The following is a 5,959-nucleotide window of genomic DNA, read 5'->3' as shown; positions in this document are numbered from 1 at the left end:
ATATCTTTATATAGATTATTTATTTGCAATAGTAGTTGTATTTTCAAGATTTCTGGCTACTTCAATCAAGCTGATGCTTTGATAAAATGATGAGGTGGTTCTTTCAATTATCAGTTTTGCACTTTGTGATTTGAACTTCTTCTTTTTTAACTTCTACTTCTTTGGGAAGTAGTGAAGGATGGTACAGAAAGAGGAGTTGAGCTTCCAAAATATCTGGCGTAATACCTTTTAACTTGGTTTTAATTGATATCTACGCTTTCGAATTTTGGGTGTGCACAAGTAGGTATTTAAACTTATATAAAATTCAACAAATAGACATATTTATCTTATGTGGTGTCCTACGTGATAATTTTGTGTCCTAAGTGATGTTTTATGTGATGTATGTCACGTAGGACGCATGTGTATACTTGTTCAATTTTATACAAGTTTAAATGTTTATTTGTGCACACCCAAACTTAAAGGATACAGATATTAACTGAAACCAAATTGAAGACATATTTATGTATTATACTATAATACAAAGATCACATGTCCTATTTTATCTACTCACCGAAAGACTAGGGGATCCTCTATACATATAGATTTTTTTAATGAAATAATATGATCGGCTAGCCGTAGCGGCATATCAGCTACGCTCAATGCAGAATTTCTGTTGGATCAGATTTTTAGGGAAGCTTTTGGACCTAGTGGCGAGTGGTGGCATTTGTACTTTTATGTTAAAATGGTATTGAACAATCATTGTCACTAATAATATCTTAGCCTGATTTCACCTTTCAAAAAAGAAAGGTATCTCTCTCTTAAAAGGAAAAAGAAGAAGAGGGGTGTTGTGTATATGCGAGTCGTACAAGTAATAAAGTGATAAGAGTTTAAATATTATTTCACACAGACTTCTGATTAACTATTTATTAAGTTTCAATGTTATAATTATAAACTAACTTAAAAATAAAAGAAAACAAATTATGAACTCTAACCAGGAAAGAACATATTTTTATGTTATCAATGAAATAATGGAAAATGGTCAAATTTACCTTCGAACTATTTGAAATAGCTCATATATACCTTTAATTATGTTTGGGGATCAAAACTACCCTTGCCGTCTATGTTTTGGACCACAATTATCCTTAAAATATTATCTTTGCCATTAGAGTTGACATGGCAGTCCACTCAGGCAGTCCAACATGACAAAAATACCATCCTCTCAATAATGTTGTTCTTCCTTGTTCATCCCTAGTACAAAAAGAAAATCAAATATAATTCTTCCATTGTTCTTGTTTGGGTTGTTGTTCGGACTTTGAAACTCCAATTTCAAAGTGTGTTGAAGTTTGTTTGAGATAGTGATTGCGTGTTGAAGGATTTCGATTTTGGGGTCACAGATTCACAAAATCAAATTTAGATTTTCAACCTTTTAAGACTCTTTCATATATTTTTATATTTTTTGGGATTTCAACTCAAATCTTCAAACTAAGAAATCAGTTGTCAAATGTCAATTTCTAGCTTCATTGCAATATCCAAACAATTTTTAGTAACATTCAATTAAATCTCTTCAAATTTTTGCACTTCAAAAACCTAGCAAAAGCTAGAAATTTCTCACCAACAAGCTTTCAAATGAGTAACTATTTTTGAATTTCGACACAAAAACAATGACTTCAAGAGTTCTTCAACATCTTTCAACCTTGAGAATAAAAGTTTCAACCTCAGATTCGATGACATCAAAATCCAAACAATGAACTCGATCATTCAACACACAACTACTATCTCAAACGAACTTCAACGCACTTTGAAATTGGTATTTCAAAGTCCGAACAATAACTCAAACATGAACAATGAAAGTACTATTATTGAATTATATTTTCAAAAAAAATTGTGATAGAGATGAACAAGGAAGAACAACATAATTGAGAGGAAGAGATTTTTGCCATGTTGGACTGTCATGTCAGCACATATGACAAAAATAACGTTTTAAGGGTATTTGTGGTCCAAAACATAGACGACAAGGGTAATTCTGATTCCAAACATAAATAAAGGGTATATATGAGATATTTCAAATAGTTCGAGGGTAATTTTGACCCTTTTCCAATGAAATAAAATTGATGGGTTATTGAACAATTATGTTTTTTTCCCCAATGATTCTACTTCTTAATTTATCTAATTTAATAAATAGTCACTCACACAAATGATTCTATTTTGGGTGGTCTTTAATTTTTGGAGAAAATATATAAAATAACCCTAAAAGCAAATTATTGCACTAATTTACCCCTTCTCATACTAAGGCCCGTTTGGCCATGCGATATGGTATCATGATATGGAATCATGATATGATATGATAATATGGAATTATGAGATGAAATTGAAATTTTGTTTGGACATGTGATATGGAATTTTTTAGTTGTATATTTTCTAATAAACATAAGAATCTCATAAGTTGTAAAACTATTAAAATAGCCCCAATTGTTTATTCAATCTTACCAAATAAACAAAAATTATAAAATCGCATAATAAATTATTACAAAGCTATAATTTATTCTCCACTTAAGTAACTGTTTCATCTAACTTTAATTTATCAAACTTTAATTCAATAAAAAAATTTGAATATAAATTGTAGTTTACTAGTCTTTAATATAATCCTCCCACATAGTACGAATAATTTCCTCACGTTGAATTGCATTTCTCGATCATGTGACCGAGAAGACGAACCAACATTGTTACTTTGAGTTGTATTAAACACAAAACGGTAGAAGTAATAAATTAGGTGTTGGAGTAAATGAAGGGAACAAATTTATTACTCAACAATCGGTTGGTGTGAAGTTAAAAGTGACTATATGTTGGTGAGAATAATAAATTTTTATGTCGGTGAGAATAATAAATTTTAAAAAGTAATGATGCATGTGATTATAAATTTTATTTACATATGAAATAAATGGTTAGTAGATATAAGTGTGGGGTTGTTTTAACAAAATATATACTTGTAAATCAATTTTTATATTAAAAATATCTCAAATCATGATATGGAAATTCCATATCATGGCTTTTGGAGAATATGAAATCACATCTCATTGATATGGAATCATATGATGGATTCAACATAAAATCGCATGTCCAAATGGTGATTCCATCTCACAATTCCATATCATGATATGGTATCGGATGGCCAAACGCCTACTAATTTCTATAAGTCTCCTTTTGCCCCAAATTATTTACCCGAAATTCCTCAAAATTGAGTCATTTTCAGTCATTTTGTAAATTATGATATCTTCTTCCTTTTTTCTTTTTATCAAATTTTGTGGCTCAAATTGAGCAAGTGTCATCATGAAATCTTTTTTTTTTCTCTTCTTTATTACTAGTATTTCAACTTCACTGTGAAACAAAAAATAGTATTTGGAATGCCCACGAACTAATTGTTAATAGCTAATTTCAATATTAACTAACTATTTTTAGATTAATAAAATATAAAAATTAAATAAGAGATTATAATAATAAGTAGTAAAGAAAAATATTAAACTCACTAGCTTATTTATTAAAATTCAAATTAACAGAAAATATATAATTTTAAAAAAATATCTGCTTTTTTTTGTTTTCTTTTTTTAATCCATTTTTTAAAAGATAAAATAAAATCTAAAGATAAAAGATATTATCTAACTATTTTTAAATTAATAAATAAATCACAACAATAAATAATTAAGAATATAAGAATTTTCTCATTAGGACGGAAGGCAGTCCTCCATGATACTATGTTAGTATATAGATATACTCCGATCGTATCATAGAGAACTGAGAAAAGTGTCTTATTAAGAACTGCAATAATCTTTCATAATATCATATCTTATAACTTTTATTTTTAATTTCATATTTTTATTCATTAGAGATATCATTTTGTAACATTTTTATTATTTGTTTATTTTATCTCTTTTTCTCCCTTTTAATGATTTATCAAGTTTTTATTTTTTTCTCTTTTGATATTTTTATTTTTTAACAAAAACAAAAATAAAGCACAAAGATAAAAAATATTAACTAACTACTTTTAGATTAATAAAAATAATATTAAATTCACTAATTTATTTATCAAACTATTCATTCTTTAATGATACCATGTCAGTATATGATATGTTGTGATGGTATCATTGAGAAATGAGTTGGTTGTACATGAATGACCGCATGAAACCTTAATGATACATAATAGTATATGGATGTATTGTTATACTATGAAATAAGTAGTTTTGTATATAAAGAAATGAAAGAAACCGTAGTGCTACCACAACAGTACACTTATATATTGTGATGGCATTATACATGATTTGAAGAGTATTACAGATTATATGAAATAGTACTTAATGATACCATGCCAATATATGATATGTTGCGATGATATCATTGAGAAATTATGAATTCCTCCGTTGAAGGACTATTTATTAGTCAATGATACCAATTGTATATATAATGTGTTGGTATCATTGAGAAATGAGTTGGTTGTATATGAATGAATGTAAGAAACGTTAATGGTACCATAACATTATATGTATATATTGTTATGGTATCATTAATGAATGAATAGTATTGTGAATGAATAAGGAAGGAAACTTTAATGCTGCCACAACAGTATGTTCACATATTATGATGGTATCATACATGATCCGAAGAGTGTTACTGATTATATGAAACAATTCTTAATGATATTATGTCAGTATATGATGGTATCATGGAGGTGTCATTGAAGGATTGAAGTACACATCAATGGTACCTTGAAAATATATAGATATACAGTGGTGGTATCATTACAGACTGAAGCAAATCCCAACTATACTATGTTAATATATAGACATATTGCGATGTTATCACGGAGGTCCCACTAAAGTATTGAAGCATATATCAATGATACCATGAAAGTGTATAGATATATTGTGATAGTGTCATTACAGACTGAAGCAAATGAAAAAAATATAAATAAAAAACAAAAACAAAATTAAATTAATGAGAAAAATAAAAAATAAATATATAGAATGAACAAAAATATGAAATTAAATTATGGTGAAAATAAAGAATATCAGGATTTGAGAAAAATGAATGAAAAGGGAAGAAAAGTAATAAAGAAAAGTGAAATAATTAGAAGAAAAAAAAAGAACATGAAATAAATACTTGATATGAGTGTTGTTAGTTCTGAAATCTCATTGTAAATACTTGTTTGACTAGATTGTGTTGATTTGGATATTGTTCGAAAGGGAAAATTTCAAGTCTTGGATTGATTCTTGATTGAATTATGGCAAGTGGATTTCTAAACTTTATTAAAACATGTAGAATCTTGAACTCTCTTTCTTGTATGTGGGGAATAATGAGAATGAGGTGATGGGTTAATTGCTCAAATTGGTTGACCTTAATGATAAGGATGGGGTTATTGAAAAGGCAACATGTTGATAATAGTGCATTGTGAATTACCTTGAGTGTTAATATTGATTTGGTGATTGATGTGATGCTTTGATAGTGTTGTTGTGGATGTGAATTGCTTGTGATTGTCATTTCATCATTATTATGTGAACGTGCCTATTTGCATTAGTTCTGAAACACTATGATGAGATGTATTGTCATTATGCTGAGGTCACTGATATACCGTGAGTTTACGGTATTTCTAATACGTTTCACTTACTAGTTGTGTGTGTCTAAGGCCTTTTTATATTGGTTTTAATGTGTTTTTACCATGTTTTGCAGGAAAGTCGTTCAGGTGCGGATGTGTAGAGACAGCTGAAGGAATTGCAGAAAAGGGGCATCCACGGAGGTGATCTACGGACCATAGGTCCATTCACGGTCCGTAAGTGATGACCGTAGATCAGCAGGCAAGGCATGGAGGACAAATCAGGGAAATCTGACCAAGTGTGCAACCACGGTGGCCATTGACGGTCCGTATATTGATCTACGGACCGTACTGTTGATCCGTAGAGTGATACTGCGAGGGTTCCAGTACCTGATTTTT

The sequence above is a fragment of the Solanum tuberosum genome, unplaced genomic scaffold (genome assembly GCF_000226075.1).
Source record: "Solanum tuberosum cultivar DM 1-3 516 R44 unplaced genomic scaffold, SolTub_3.0 scf00097, whole genome shotgun sequence".
NCBI lineage: Eukaryota > Viridiplantae > Streptophyta > Magnoliopsida > Solanales > Solanaceae > Solanum > Solanum tuberosum.
This window is presented reverse-complemented; position numbering follows the sequence as displayed.